Here is a 17017-nt window from a genome sequence, read left to right as displayed (position 1 = left end):
TAGGAAATCCTAGATGCACCGAAAACAAATGCTACACCCAGCGAGCAAATGAGGGGAAACCATACCTTCCCACAGAAAGCTAGAGGCCGAAAGATCTAAAGTATGCCCAAATGTGGGTTGCCTTTATATTTAGAGCCTTTTAAAATTGTTTTCATTTCCATGTTGGAGGTTAATACCCAAGATGGACACTTTTTTTGAAGAGTTCCTTTTGATTTTAATTTCTTAAAGTCCTCATTTGAACTCTGCTTTTTGTTTATATTATACCCATCCCGCAATTTTTCTTTCTTTGCAGGTAACTTGATCCTCGAAAATGTACAGAATCCATCCACGCCCACTGCTTTTCATTAAACATCAGCTCTTCCTTTCAACGGAGTCTTTGAGGATTTTACGTCGCCTTTTCTAAATGAGTGTGTGTGTGTGTGTGTGTGTGTGTGTGTGTGTGTTTCCCCTGAAATTACATCAAATTAACTTCTTGAAAATGTACTCCTTTTCTTAATCTTTAAATAGCTGGGAATACATTTTGGCAAAATCTCAAGGAAACCTATAAAAGGAAAGAAACCAGCTTCACCCACTTCTCTCCATACTGGAAGCGGGGCACACAGTCTGTGTCAGGGCCTCCACACACACATGGACCTCAGAGCGGTCAGCACCCAACTGAGGTGCCTAAATCCCCAGAGGTGGGTGCAGATTCTGCATCTAAAGCAAGTCACCACATCTTGTCCCCAAAACGGGACATCCACGTCTTTGTTTTCACTAGAGCAACACTGCCAGAAGCAAGATGCAGAGAAGAGAGCGTTGGCTCAGATGGCCTGGGCTGCCAGTGGAAACATCTGCCATGAGCAGACCCAGCAACATGTATGTAGTGGCAGCTCCTCCCGGGTGCTGGGTGGTCAACAGCAAGCCCAGAAACTGGTCGCTCAAGCTCCCAAAGATCCAAGGAGGGTGCAAAAGACTTCAAAGACCTCCTGATGGACAAATGGAGTAGGGACAGAGAGTATCTAAAAAAATTCCACTGATGAATCATATTTTTTTTTTCTGGTATGTCTCCTACAGTTTCTGAAGATTTCATTATCCTCATAAGTGAAATTCTTAAAATTGCTGAAAGAAGGTGCTTATTGAAATCTATCGCTCCCCTTCCCTTGGTAGGCTTTGATTTGAAACATGCAAAACACATCCAACAGCCTCTTCTTCCCTGAAGACAGGGGAAGAAAGGAAAGAAAGGAAAGAAAGAAAGGAAAGAAAAGAAAAAAAGGAAGGAAGGAAGGAAGGAAGGAAGGAAGGAAGGAAGGAAGGAAGGAAGGAAGGAAGGAAGGAAGGAAGGAGGAGGAAGGGAGGAAGGAAGGAAAAAAGAAAAAGAAAAAGGAAAAAGGAAAACAGGTCCCCTTACACCAGTCAGCTCCCACCTCTTAAAGAAAAACGTTACCTAAAAAGTAAGGTATTGGAACCAAAATATAGTAGCAACTTTAAAATCTGAGTCCTGCTCTTTCTTCCTAATGAACAAAGAAACACAATTCCCATAACCTGGAGCCATGTGTGCACGCAATTTCAGAGCAAGGACTGGAGTTGTCATCTAGGCCAAACTCTTTATACTGCAAATGAGAAAACGGAGGCCCAGAGAGGTTAAAGAATTTTAACAGCTAGCAGGTGGGGCGAGCCAACACCGGGGCCAGGTGTCCAGGGTCCCAATCTTTTTTGCTCAAAGAAAAAAAAAAAAATCATTCTGTTACTTAAAGCGAGGAGAGAGGACTGTTCGAACGTGGGGAATTAACGCGGCTCCTTAACCCTGCCAGTTCAGCTGTGGAGACAATCAGGGTCAGCTCTAGACAAAAATACAAACTAACTGGAGAAGCAACACAAAGGAGTGTAGCAGAAAACGCACCAACCCTTTGTGTCATGTGACCGATGGAAACAAAAGTCCCTGCGCACCTCGCAGGAATGAACATAAAGGCAGGCACGGGAAGCACTCTGACACTGGGCGGTGCTCTGAAAACAGAGGCCATCAGGTCGCAAGTGGACTTCGCATGAGGGTTCGGTGCTGGCCACCTCACCTGGGGACATACTTTTGAGCCTTTGCTGCAGTTTCACCTAGAGGCAGTCCTCTGCCCCCTTCCTCCCTTGTCCAGCCACGAGGGACAGCTCTGGGGGAAGTCAGGTTGGGATTGATCATGAGGAGCACAGTCACCTTCTTCCTTCCCCTGCGCTCTTCCCCATAGTAGGGAAGGATTCAACACCATTCTGCGGCTGGGCACAGCCTTTCTTGTGCATTTTGTCTCTCTGAATTGCCTTTAGCAGTGGAGAGTATTTGTTTTACTGTTTCCGTGTGCCCTGGTTTGGGGCATCTTTACTTTGCACACCCACACCTAAGGGTCATCTTTGGAGGACTGCCCTCGACCCATTGCGCACGCCCCCACCCCATACACAGACAGCCAGGAGTGCCTGGGAATCTACCTCTCCCAGGAGGCCCCTGATCAATGATGGACAACGGTTTGCAAGCCCAGCTCTCTTGGACAATGCCTAGAGTAACTTACACTCCAGAACGCCCCTACCAATCTGAGCGAAGCCACTTTGGGGGGCCTTTCACCTGAGACTCTACCTTTGCTTGCCCCTTCATCCTCTTCCATAACCTGGGGGCAATTCCTTAGTAAGCCCCTTGCAGTCAAATCCTTTTATACCAAGCCTTCAGTTGGCCATTAGCTTAGCCCAAAGGAGTCTGGATGGGTCTGTGCATTCGAGCTCACTGAGACTACCCAGGGTTTGTTACCCAGCTAGCAATGGAGCATCCCCTCTACAGATGCCCCGTGGAAATTGTGGCAGCAGTGGGGAGCTGATGGAGGATGTGATACGGGGAGCTCCTTGGCCCACCTCATCTCGACTATTTTTTTTTTTTAAAGATTTTATTTATTTATTCATGATAGTCACACAGAGAGAGAGAGAGGCAGAGAGAGAAGCAGGCTCTATGCACCGGGAGCCCGATGTGGGATTCGATCCCGGGTCTCCAGGATCGCGCCCTGGGCCAAAGGCAGGCGCCAAACCGCTGCGCCACCCAGGGATCCCTCCTCATCTCGACTATTAAGGGTTGGACTAAGTGGGCTGGAGGGTGGGGAAAGCGGGCCCTGGAAGAGCTGTTTTTGCTGCAGGCAAACTCCAACACCATCAGCTCAACTTGTGGTCAGGCAAACTTGCAGGTGTGCATGTACTGTACTAAAACAGAGGCGGGGTAGCAGATATGTTTGAACATCAACCTGTAGGCAGGTAGGAAATACTGAAGTGTATAATCCAGAAAGCGAACTGGTATCAGGATTCTGGAAATAGAGTCCAAGTCCTGCAAGTCAGACACCAGAATGGGACTGGAGGCTTTCTCACCTGAGTCTTTTTATCTTCTTCGGTTTTATTAAGGTATAACAGACATACAGTAAAGTGCATACATTTCAAGTGAATGAAAGAATTTTTACATATGTAACATTCCCATCACACCAGAAGCTTCCCCCATGCCTCTTCCTGGTCCATCTTCCTCCCCAGAGGCAACCACAGTTCTGATGTCTATCACCATAGACCAGCTTTGCTGGTCTCGAACTTCAAATAAATGGCATCCTATGATATGGATTCTTTGTGTCTGTTTTCTTTTGCTGAGCATTACATTTGTGAGATTCATTCAGGTCGCATATAAGCAGTTTATTCAAGTTGCCCTTGGTTGCTCTTATTCCATGGTTTGAGTACATGGACTCATCCATTTGAGTAGTTTCCAATATTTCACTGTTGTGAATGAACCCGCTTATGGACATTCTTGTACATGTATTTTGGTGGACATATGCACTCACTTCCCTTGATGAAAGACCTGGGCATGGAACTGGCAGGTCATAGGAGAGGCACGTTTACCCCTAGAAAGTTTGTCAAGTGATTTTCGAAAGTGACTATACCAGTTCACACTTCTCTCGGCTATGTATGAGAGTTCCACTCAACCCACATCCTCGTCAACTCTTGGCATTACCAGTCTTGTTCATTTTAGCCATCCTACTGGGTGGGTAGCAGTTTATCACTGTGGTTTTAATTTTCATTTCTCAGCTAGTACTATTTCTCATCTAGGACTGATCTAGGTGCCCAAACTGCGGTCATCTCTCCATGGCATCCGGAAGGTACTACTTTGCCCCAGCCACAGAGATTCAAATCGACCCCTCTGAGCATTTATACACAGAGTCAGTCCATGATGTAGTAGATAAATAAGGATTGCAATAAGCAGGCTTCTACCATGGAGCTCAAGAGAAATAATGGCCACACGACTCCAACACATCACTGGCCGAGCAGCCACCTCTCCTCGAGGTGGAACTTCCAGATGTTTCTCCACATCAAACTCTAGCCAAGTGCCTGTCTCACCCAGAGGAGCCGAGGAAGCCAAAATACCCACTGAGCTTGGAGAGGGGAGGCTGTGAAGCTGGAATGAAACAGAAAACAATGCCCAGAGCATACAGTATGCAGATCTATGTAAATCAAATATAAAAGCCAGAATGCAAACCTTCAAGCGATAATGCTCTCCAGCTGTCATACATGACAATCTCCATTCCAGAGACCGCTGGGGCACTGGGGAACCAGCAGGCAGCATAGTTCAGCAACGAGGGTATGCTTTTCCTCTTTCCTTTAATCTGGGAGCATGAGTTCACTGGGTCCCTAGGGATCCATAAAATATGGAAGTCTGTTGTTTTGTTAACCAGTTGTCCATTTTTATTCAAGTAAATGAGGCACAGCTTCTTCCGGTTGGTCTTTAGCTTCAGGGTCAAATGTCACTGTCCATGGCATTTGCTGCAGACATAGGAAGGGCAGCAGTAGCTGTCCTGAGAATCTGCCCTGGGGTGGGGGTGGGGGTGGGGTTCAGTGACTCTGATTTGACTCAGAATCAGGAGCCTGACTTGAGCCTCAATTGCTGTTTATCTGATGACCTTGAGCCAGTCACTTCCTCTCCTGAACCTTGATTTTGCCATCTGCAGCGGAGCAGGTTGGACTAGGGTCACCGCTAAGATCTCTTTCAAGGTCTAGAGCTGTCTGAGCCTGTGATTCTCCGTGAGGCCCCTCCAATCTAATTGTCAATCAGCGGGAGTCACCCGCCAAACACAAATGAACCCATTCCCATGTAGAGCAATTAGAGCTGAGCCATTTCTGCCACACATCCAAGATGATAGAAAGCCCGACTCCGATTCTGTGCTGTATAATTGAGCATTAAGACACAACAAGGGCTCCGTGGCGGCATAATAATGCATGCCTGGCTGATTTATTAAGCATCCGACTTAGAAGTGCATTGTCCCGTAATGCTGGTACTTTAGGCAGCGCTCCATGGAAAACACTTGTGGTGCCGGCAGTTGTGTTCAGATCCTGTTACATCCCGCAACTCCCAACTTCCCCATCCCTGGCTGCAGCCTTCACCTCCCTTTCCATCCCGTTCAGAAGCCTGGATCCCACCTCGCTGCACAGCCGCTTCTGCACAGTCTGTGGCGCCCCCTGTTGGCACAGGGATCTTGTAGACGCGACAGCTTGGCAACATCAGGCTCTAGGCTGAGCAAAGGGAGTTAACGGCACTGCTGCGGGACCTTGAGAGACCTCAGCAGTAATGCCAGCCCGGAGATGAACCCCGAGAGAGAGACAGAGGCACATCCCCCCACGACCTGCCCCCTTGCCCAGCCTGATTTCCTGCAGAGCACTTATCTCTACCTGCCACATTTATATTTATGCTCACTCCGTTCCCTCTGTCTTCCCCAGCTAGACTTACAGTCCAGTGATGGAAGGCTTTTGTCTGTTTCATTCTTTATAGAATTCCAGCACCTAGGATGTTGCCTGGCATTAAGGAGGCACTCGATAATATTTGCCAAAGAAATCATTTATTTGTTCGATAAATATACAGGTGGCAGCAAGGGCTATTGAGGGAAATAAAGCAGAGTAAAGAGTGTGAGGCGCTACGAAAATGAAAAGGTTGCTATTTCAGACACAGTGGCCAGGAGGGGCTCTCTGGCAATGACACTGAAGCAGAAACCTGAAGGAAATGAGAAAAGGAGGCATTCAGATCCACAAGGGAAGAATGTTCTGGGTAGGAGAGCCAGGGCAAGGCCCCAAACAAAGGCTTAGAGTGTTTGTAGCTATCAGTAGGGCTGAAGCAAAGGACAAAATAAGATCGGAAGAGCCAAAAGAGCACAGAGGCCAGTCACCTGGAGCAGAGGTCACCAAACTACAGACCAGGGGTCACAGCCCACCTACCGCCTGTTTCTGGGAACAAAGTTTTGTTGGGACATAGCCACACGCGTTCATTTACATATTGTCAGTGGTTGCTTTCATGCCCACAGAGTTGAGTAGCTGCCACAGAGACCAATGGGCCCCAAAGCCCAAACTATTTATTATCTGTCCCTTTGCAGAAAAAGCATGCTGGCCCCTGCCCTGGATCCTTAAAGGCCACCGTAAGGACTTTGGCTTTTCTCTGAGGAGCATGACAAGCCATTAGGGGACTTTGAACAGAAGAACGACATGATCAGACTCACGATTTAAAAGGATGGGGGTGGCTGCTGAGTAAAGAACAAATTGTAGGGGTGAGAGCAGGGAAATCAATTAGGAAGGGAGAAATAAAGACAGTTTGGACTGGAAATGTAATCAGATTAGAAAATGCACAAAGTCTAACCGTTCTCACAGCACACAGTGGGTTGGGTGTGTGCTGCCTTGGTCCATTTTGGCCCTCAGTGCCTGGGTTTATGTGAGGGTGCTAGGGAGCAGTCGGGAAAAAGACGCAATTTTTTCCAAGGCAGGAGAGAAACTACAGCAATGATGCTAAAGGTTGCAATGAGCTAATACCCTTTCCCAGTGACCTCCTGTTGGCTGCATATTCTGAGCTTGGGCTGGAGTCCAGGAAAGATCCTGGTTCACTTCCTGGTGGTAGAAGCTGCTGGTGCTGCGGTTACGGGCTGTGCCTGGCCTACCTCACTGAGGCAGACTTCAAATGGTCTGGGGGGTGGAGGTTACAGGTCAGGCAGGCCCAGCCAGATGACAGTCCTCAGAGCCACGGCTGTTGACTAAGGATGCAGGAAGTCAGATGCTAGAAGAGGTATGATACCAGCAAGAGATGGTCAAAAAGAAGGTGTGAGGGTCTTACAATCAGCCCACCAACCACCAAGACTGGGGATAGGATTTCACTTCCCACCGTCTCCCTCTGCACACCATGCACACAGGCTGCCCTTTATTTATTTATTTTTTTTCAGGCTGCCCTTTAAAGGAAAAATATTTTCTTGCTGTTCTTTTAGTCTCCTACCACACACGGGAGTCCAAGAGTGGTTCGGTGAGATTATGAGGGAGCCCAAGAGGTCTTTCTTAGTGAGAAAAAGAGTAAGAGGAATGTGAGTCTTGACAGCCCCAGGCTTGAACTTTATTAACTATAACATTAGCTGTGTGACCTCAGGCCAGTGACTTAACCCTTCTGTTCAGTTAAGAGGAAAAGAAGGCAGAGTTGCTATGAGGTTTGCAGGTAACATATAAGAAACCCTTGACTCGTATCAGCAGCTATTATTGACAAGAAAGACTTAAGCGATAGAAAAAGTACGCTTTGTCTACCAGCTGTGTAATCCTGAGAAAGATAAATAACCTATCTGAGCTTCACAGTTTCCTTATCTATAAAATGAAGAGCGTACCATCTATATAGCAGAAGATGGGATTAAATTCAAATTAACTCAGAGCAAATAGCAGATATAAGGCACTTTAGTAGACACAGAGTGATGAGTGACACAGGGGTGACAAGCAAGCTCATGCTTCCTGACTCTGGCCCCCACCGATTCCCTGCCAAGCTCTGAACCCCAGATGGGCCTGGAATTACCCTGGAGTCTGCTGAGCCCTCCACTCTCATGTGCTGTCCCTGGCACTCACCACAGTGCTTGTGGAGCATATGACGGGCTCTGTAAATGTCTGCTTGTTAAATGAGTAAATGAACAAAGGACTGAAGAAAGGAATTATTGAAGTTCCACATCTTTATGTTAATTCCTACACCTCAACTAATACCCTTGTCACGAACATGACACTTTGCCATCCAAGCTTTAGACCCTAAGACCAAAGAGACAGAAGTCGCCAGGGATCAACCCGACCTGTTCTCTTCTCTGTAAAATAATAACGGCAATGGCTTCTCAGTTTACTTCATAGGATAATTGAGAGGGTCAAATGAGAACCAGCATACACATGCTATAAAGGTAGGAGGATGTGCTTAAGAAACTGGGCATCACAATAGTCCAAAGTTCTCAGAAGCTTCCATGGGGCCATTTGAGGTCAAAGGCGAGAACATTGCTTACTAGAGTGGAGATGAAGCTGTGATTCTCAGGCCAGCAAGGTCTTGAATAGTGCACAGGCTATACGATGGGTTCCTCTCTGGAGCCCCCATCCCTAAGCTTGGGAGTACAGTACCAGCAGACACAGCAGTGATTGCAGCAGAAAGAGCAGCGAGCATTTAATGAGCACGTACTATGTGTATGGCTCCACGCTGAATGCCTCTCATCACCCTCATTATGTCTCTAAAACATCAGTTTCAGCTGAGAATGGTCATTAGAATATTGTTCAGTAAATATTTACTTCCCACCTCCTCCATAGCAGGAATATATTTCCCACTCTGTGGATGTGGGGTTTGGCCATGTAACTCGCTTTGACCAATGGAGTGACCGCAAAAGTGACAATGCATCAGTTACAAGCCTAAGGAGGATCACAGGTTTCCGCTCACCGGCCTAGAAGATTTCAAACTCCACCACAAGAAAAGCGTGCTCCTGGCAGCCACTGTCCTCCAGCCCGGGCTGCAGAATAATAACCTGCACGAAGCAATTACAACCTGGGTCGGAGGCTCACTCTTCCGCAATCTAGAAAAGCTCTCCCCTAGTTGACTAGCAGTATGTAAGTGAGAAATTATTGTTGGCTGCCGCGGAGATTTGTGTGGTCATTTCCCAAGCAGCAATAATAGATACCCTGAATAATTAATTTTATAGATGGGGAAGCCAAGGCTCAGAGAAGCTAAGTAACTGTCAGCCAGCATATAAATGGCAGATCTTCCAGATGAACTAGGACTAGGTTCTGGATTATTAGTACACTGTCCCGCCTCCTACTTGCTGAGGAGGTGCCTTTTGTGTCAAGCTATATGAAGAGAACAGCCAGAGCAATAAAAAGTAAATGAAGTCTCTGGGCCTGCTTTGATATTGAGAGTAAGCAAATCCAGAGGGGTCTGTCCTGCTCTCCTCAAGAGGCAGTTTGTCCCTCTGCAGCCCAGGAGTCCTACCCATGCTAGCTGTCTTTCTCTACATCAGGGCCCATGGCCATGAGGGGATTCTACAGAGGCCCCCAAAAAGCCTGGGCCAAGCACGGATCTCCCCACCACAGTAGTAGTACACCAAGGTTCCCCAGCTGACACTCTGATCCCCACAACCAGCAGAATAATTTCAAGAGACTCCAGCAGACTCCCGGTCTTCAGACTGTAGTGGTAAAGAATGACTGGAACGTTCTGAAACAGGTTTTTTTAAAGGTATGTCAGGAAAAGAGATGATCCAATCCAGCTACATTTCTGGTTTTTGTGAGTATTTTCGTCCTTACTCAGAATGACTTCTTGTGTACAAAATGACATTTTCAATTCATAAAAATATATCCTCCCCCCCCCCCAATTCGCTTAAAAGTACATCATGCTCTCCTAATGGGCACTAGGATATCATTATCTCAGTCAGAGCTTCCTTTTTCTCTCAAGAATGGAAAATTAGTGAGGAAATGAACAAAGCAGTTGTTCATTAAATGCAATTCCCCAAAAGGGGCCTGGAAGCCCAGGGAATCCCTCTGACAAGTTACCCAGAACACTAATAAAGCCCTAAGCCATACAGTAAACTGAGAATATAAGAGGCTGAGCCTGACACACACACAGGGAATGCCAGGGCTCTGCTCTGCCAGCCTTCCCTCCCTGGCTCAGGTTTCCTTCCAGCTCCAGATAACTCCCCAACCTAAGACATAGAAACACATTTTCTATGGGGCTCTCAGAAATCCACTGTATCATCCAAAGATCAAGTGTGGCTGCACATAACAGAAAATCCACTTAACGGTGATGTGGATAAAATGGGGATTATTTTTTCTCATGAAAGAGAAGTCCAGAAGTAGACATTTCCTGGCATTGATTCGGTAGCTAAGTGCATCAGGGCAAAGGCTCTGCAAGTCTCTTGGCTTCTCCCATATGGTAACAAGATGGCTACTCCAGCTTGAGACATTACATGGGCAGAAAGGAAGGAGAGAACGGTGCCAGAAGGAGGGAGGAACAATGCCTAAATTTTCCCAGAAAAGCAAAATTTTCCCAGAAATCCCTATCAGGCTTCTCCTTACGTGTTATTAGCCAGAACTCTTGTCATAGGGCCACTTTGCTGCAGGAAACCTGAGAAATAGGACTTTGTAGATGAGCACATTCGGGGCCCCAACAAATTAGCACCTGAGGAAGAAGGGGTGAAGGGTTATTCTGAGGCAGCTGGGAGTCCCTGACAAACTCACCAGCAAAATTCTCAGGGTTGACATCAGAGTTGGTTGTGTTGCGTCATCCAGAGAAGGTCTGAGGGACAGCTACAAATTCACCTAATAATCAGGACCTCTTTTTCCGTCTTCACTCAGAGGTGTTATTTCCCACTCTGCATGGAAGATAGAAGACAATTAATGCAAAGCAACACTTTTGAATTGAACATTCAGTTTCTGCTGTTGACGGGAAGATCAGAAGGAAAGGCAGCCTTGGGACTTTCCTTTTGAGATGACATTTGTTTTTAATAGCAAATGACTTTCATGTCCGGAGTAAGCCACTAATAGAATTAACCAAATGAAAGCAACAAAAATAAAAGTCTAAGCATATGACCCTAGCATCTGTCAGAAAAAGGTAATCAGACAAATTGGGGTCCCCATGTGACAGATTTTTCTGGATTATCTGGAAGAGGTTTTCAGAAGCCAAGTAAATTGCCTCAGTGCAGCTGCCCTGCACCCCCTATTAATACTCTGATGCAGCAGGATAAGGATTTCAAAATGTAAATGACTGTAACTGGATAATGACTAACGCAATGAAGAAAAGGAAGGGCTACCCTGAGAACTGAAGGAGCAGGAGGGAGTAATTCGCTGGGTGCCAACATCACTTTCTCCTGTATAGGAAAACCAGCTTCCGGGTCACATAGAATTAGAAGAAAGGAAGGAATGTCAACTCTGAGTGTATCTGTCTTCACTCCTAGAAGATGGTTTCGTGGACAGAAAATATAGATGTCTGTTACCTTCCAAATAAAATGAACTTACAATGAATTCTTTGGTGAATGTTAATTTGCCCACAAAGACTGAATTTCTAGATTTTTACGAACTCTGAAGAAGATCCTGCCTGGTAGACTTGCTCTGCTGCCCCAGGTCCGAGCCAGAGCAGCCCAAAGGGAAGGAGGGGACCTGGTGCCTCCTTTTTTGATGGAAAGAAATGCAAGACCAGGCTGCCCACTGTCATCTACACACTCAGCTCCTGGTTAGCCATGCAGGGGTGCCTGTTCAGTGGCTTATTTTTAGGGGATGGATGAGGTTGTTTTTGAATTCCTGGCTTTCTTATTCTGTAAAGTTTAGCTACTTCACATCTTATTTAGGTATAACATAGATGGAATATTATTGCCAACAGAAATGAACAGGCAAGATGCCTTAGTTTCCCAGGGCTACCGTAACAAAGTCCCACAAACTGGGTGGCTTGAAACAACAGAAACTTCTTCTTTCACAGTTACAAAGGCAAGAAGTTGGAAATCAATACTGGGCCAAATTCTCTTTGAAGGCTGGAGGGAAGAATCCTTTCTTGCCTCTTCCTAGTTTCTGATGGTTGCCAGCAATCCTTGGCAGTCCTTGACCCGTGGCAGCATAATCCTCATCTCTGCCTCCATCTTCATATGGATATCTTCCCTTGAGGTATCTCTGTGTGAAAATCTCTCTCTCCTAAAGGACACTATTCATTGGATTTAGAGCTGACTCTAACCTAGTATGGCCTCATCTTAACCTGACTATATCTGCAAAGACTGTTTCTAGATAAGGTCACATTCATTGGTACCTGGAGTTAGGATTTCAATATATCTTTGGGGCTGAAGGGGGTACAATTCAACCCAGAACATAGATAATAAAAAAAAATTTAATGACTTTTTTCAATATGTGAGTTAACTTGAATTCTGCTATGTTCATGAGAGGATACAGACAAAATAAGCTGATGACACAATGTCTCCCTAAAACCTTACTCATCATTTTTTTTTAATGATTAAACACACCAATCTTGAAGAACGCAGCAATCTGCACTGGAAATAGACTGCACACATTAAGACCTGAACTCTAGTATCACCTCTGTCACTAGCTAACTAGGAAGTCTAGGTAGTCATGTCACCTCTCTGGACCTTCAGCTGTTAAACCTAAAAGGTGAAACTTAGACTGAATCAGAGTTTCTTGAAGGGTGGGATGTATATCATTAATTGTAAGACCAGATGGCTGAATTCAAATTCAACACCGAAAAAAAACTGTACCGGAAAATTTCATGCTATCAGTTTTATGGCCCAAATCTTACTTTAGGAGCTAAGTTCATTTTTGCTCAATAACAAACCACCCAGAAATGGGTGAGGGGCACAAGACAACAATGATGTATTAGTGTTCTCACACCTATCAGTCTACTGGTCCTGCTGATCTGGGCCAGGATCAGCTGGCCCCGGCTGAGCCCACTATTGTGGCTGGAGCCAGCAGATTGACTAGGGTTAGCTGATGACACACCCAGTCATTAGCCTGGTCATTAGTTGGGTGGGGTGATGGGGTAACTGGGTCATGTGACTCTCATCATCTATCAGGCTAGCCTGGGTTTGTTCATGTGCTAGTCAAAGTTTCCAAGAATAGTAAGAGAAGGAAAGCCCGAATATGCAAGTACTTTTCAAGTCACTGGTAACATCACATTTGCTATTGTCTGATGGCCAAAGCAAATGACATGGCCAAAACCAGATTCAGTATGGGAGGGGGCTTTACAAGAATGTAGATATAAGGCACAAACAAATTCAGGTGCAATAACCCTTCACAGACTTAATATATTTTTAATATCTCTTTAGTACTTGTTAATCGCTGTAAGCAAACAAAAACTAGAAGTTGAGTTCAGAGAATCAGTATCTAATTAGAATTTAATAACATTATTTCACTTTCAGTGTATTTATTTTATGATTATCTTGTATATATGTCACGTGGGTTTTCGATTATTGTGGTAATACAGAGACTCCTTTTTTAAATAAATTTGTAGTTTTTCCAAGGGAGATACTTTCAAGAATATAAGTTAATAATGACATAGTTGGTACATATGTATAACAAAATCATGACACAAAATGGCTGAAATTTGGGAAACAGTGGACTAGATGATGTCCAAATTCCCTGCACGTGTACTATAATCATGAAAGTAAGGGCAAAGGCCACATCTCCAGAAACATGCTAGAATTTTGAGACCAGCATGTCACCAGTCCTTACAAAGCCTCACTGTTATTGGAGAACTTGACTTTCCACAGAGCTTGCAACAATGAACTGAATAAAGATGAACTGGTTGGGACCAATTCTAATAGGCTGTACTCTTGGTCGTGAAGCACATACTCACCCGCCATGCCACACAGACTCAGGGTGGTATTGACATGCCAGTATGGTTCAGCCATGAACCTAAATGTAATAGGATGAATACTGTTGTAAGCTAAATGCCCATGCCCCCTAAAATTCATATGCTGAAGCGCTAGCTCTCAATGTGATGGGAGTAGGAGGCAGGGCATTTAGAAGGAAATTAGGTTTAGATGAGATCACAAGAGTAAAGCCCCAGTGATGGAAGTGGTACCCTTACAAGATGAGGAAGAGACACCAGGGTCCCTTGTCTCTCTGTCGTGTGAGGACACAAGATGACAAGATGACATCTGCAAGTCAGGAAGAGGGCCCTTGCTAGGAACCAAAACAGTTCGCACCTTGACCTTAGAACTTCAAGAACATCTCTTGTTTGGGCCACCCAGCACATATTTTGTTTTAAAAGCCCAAGCTGACTAAATTATTAGACCCTTTGTACTTGACACTTTGGGAAGCTATCACTTAGTTCTGAGAAATTGACATCATCTAAAGAATTTCTGGAAGTTCACTTGGCAATAGCCTTTGGGTTCCATCTGAAAATCAATTTTGTTATATTATATGTCCTTGTGTTTTTACACCATTTGATCACCTGCTTTAACCTTTGACTTGCCTCTAAATTATTTTTGGCAATTGGGGAAAAAAGCACAAAGGCTGATCACCACTGGACCTCAGACACGGAATACCCCCCCATAAAAGGAGTTATAGGAAAGTTTAAGTCATAATACTGGCAATAGCTTAGGAATAACATACATATTTTCAATGTGATAATTTGAAAGGAATGGCATTCATTTGGATCATTTCTCTATGTTCCCTCAAAACAAATCCAAGCCCCTACCATGTCCAGCCATAAACATATGCAACAAATCAGATCTACAAGGTTCCCTTTACAAATGTCCATGCATAAATTCTATCCCAAAGGTAGTATCTTTTGTTCCCAAATGTTCTGAAGTTCAACTAAAAGATAAGGCACTTGACCCCAACTCAGCAAAAGAGAAACTATTCCTGGACCCAGAATTCTAATTCTGAGAACACAAAGCACATCTATCATGGTCCAGGTAGATATTTTCTTTTTTTTTTAATTTTATTTATTTATTCATGATAGAGAGAGAGAGAGGCAGAGACACAGGCAAAGGGAGAAGCAGGCTCCATGCAGGGAGCCCGACGTGGAACTCGATCCCGGGACCCCGGGGTCACGCCCTTGGCTGAAGGCGGCGCTAAACCGCTGAGCCACCCGGGCTGCCCTCCAGGTAGATATTTTCTAGTAATACACTCCATATACAAGTAACCACACATTGAGAACTTTTAAGATACATTTAAAATATACATCCTATATATACTGTCAATTCATAAATCATACAACCTCCATTCCCAATGTGCAGATTCCTTAATAATATTAATTTCTCCCTTCCATGTATAATGCGGAGTTGCACTTAGAGAAGGAAATGTCAATCCAATAGTATCAAAGAATTCCCCTTCCTAAATATAAAAGAAAACAACAATAACAAAAATCTAGCCAAACGCCAGCTGTTGTAGCTTAGACCTATGACAATAAAGTAGTTAACTATTTCACCATGCAGTCCTAGACAAATAAAAGATGGGAAAATAAAGTCATAGATGCCTTTTATGTCAAGTAAACAAAGTGCCCAGGTAACCCCAAATCCACAGAGACCCAACACAATCAAATTGAAATTATTTTCAGGTCTGGGAATTGATTTTACCCTATACGCAGGCCAAGAAGTTAGCTGGTTACTATTTCACAGGAGCTAGCAGAAGACATGAGACTCCTAGGTCAGAGACAAAAGACTTTATTGTTTATGGCAAGGCAAGAAGCATGAGCATCAGAATATGTGCCGGATCTCCTTGCCCCAGAATCCCATAGGAGTAATGACGTTAGCCCAGATGGATGCTGTGCACGCAATGAGTTTGCAACACAGATGAGGAACACTGAGCTTAGGGCCCATGCTGTTTTCTGGTAAGCAGTAAGCAAGCCTTTATCCCAAAGAGAGACAGCACTGTACCCCTCAATTCTGTTCACAGTGAACATAACCCTGCGAAATAAACAGTCAAAGCTTTGCATTCTTGGCAAATCCACCAAAAAAGTACAGAGCCCATGGCAGATTGCATTGCTCAACAATAAGGAGTTCTTGATTGTTAAGTGAGAAGTGAGCTGGATATTTGCAGTAAAAACAAGCCTACAGCAGGTGTAGTCATCCTGAGACACCGAAGATGCTACCTACCGTAATGAAGAATCTAAACCCAGTTGAGCATATGTGCATGCATTTATATTTCTCTCAGATGTGTTTCTGAAAACTCGTGAGCAAACCATATTTGTGAATCAAGTCATCTTTTAAATATTCTGGAAGAAAACCCCATAAATGAATCCTTTTATAATGGAAATATTCATCCCTTAGTTCATCTGTTTATAAATTTGCGGGGTTATAAATACTGGATTTTCTTAAAGCAAGTCATATCCATACTGGTGCAACCCTTCCATTTGTAATAAGTTGTGGTAAATCATAAAAAGCAAATCTCTCAAGCATGTCTGATTTGACCACACCCATATAAAGTAATTGACCAAATAGATCCCATCCTGATTTAAAAACTACATCTGTTTTCTTCTTTAAAATTTCCCCGTAACTATTTTTATATGCCTCAATTCCTGGGTCAAGCCAGATGCTGCTGCTTTGGGAGGATAATCTTATTTGTTGGGATTCAAAGCCGGGTTACTAAAGCAATCTCCATACACACAATCCTTCTAATACTCCACTCGGGCTCAAATTAGCAGGGTTATAGGGAGAGATCTCCAGATTTAGACTCTTTTTTAGGCTCTTTTCTCACATATTCTCAACAGAGACGTCTTCCCCCTAGTTCCCCTCCTCTTACCAAGAATATGCTGCTCCCTCATTGATAGGAATTTGGAAATTCAACCACCACTGCTCAGAGCAATGTGGCAAACCTACAGGACTTTCCAGGAAGAAAAATGTCTACTTTTCCCTTTATTAGATTACATTTCAGAAATGTATGAACCGCAGTCAGCAGCAGTGAAGTCAGGTCAAAGTGACATAAAATATTATTTCTCTGCCACACAAGAAAGCACTAATAATAAGAAAGAATTTGTAGTACCTGCCAATGCTTCTTAATAGTCCTCTAGGAATCCACACAACAGCTGAGAACATGGATGGTACCCAAAAAAATGTTGCTGAAAATGAGAACATACCCTATTTGGTACAACCTAATACACTGGTATCGTACTTCTGACATAAAATATTTCAGATGCATACTTTCATTAGATGCTCACCACAATCCTACGAGGGAGGATAGACAAATCACTTGGGTCAAAAATCAGTCAAAAACTGATTTTCTTTTGTGGTGCCTAAACTGACCC

The 17017-nt window shown here is 44.4% G+C and overlaps 1 long non-coding RNA gene across 1 annotated transcript in view; it reads right to left on the bottom strand.

Annotated features, from left to right (window-relative positions):
- Window positions 1-17017, bottom strand: part of LOC125754485 (uncharacterized) — an 89931-nt gene that overhangs the window by 18544 nt on the left and 54370 nt on the right. Inside the window, exon 4 of the long non-coding RNA XR_007408832.1 lies at window positions 10510-10643. This is a non-coding gene — a long non-coding RNA (uncharacterized LOC125754485). The remainder of the gene's footprint in view (window positions 1-10509; window positions 10644-17017) is intronic.

Source organism: Canis lupus, chromosome 37 (genome assembly GCF_003254725.2).
Source record: "Canis lupus dingo isolate Sandy chromosome 37, ASM325472v2, whole genome shotgun sequence".
NCBI classification, from domain to species: Eukaryota; Metazoa; Chordata; class Mammalia; order Carnivora; family Canidae; genus Canis; species Canis lupus.
This window is presented reverse-complemented; position numbering and strand designations above follow the sequence as displayed.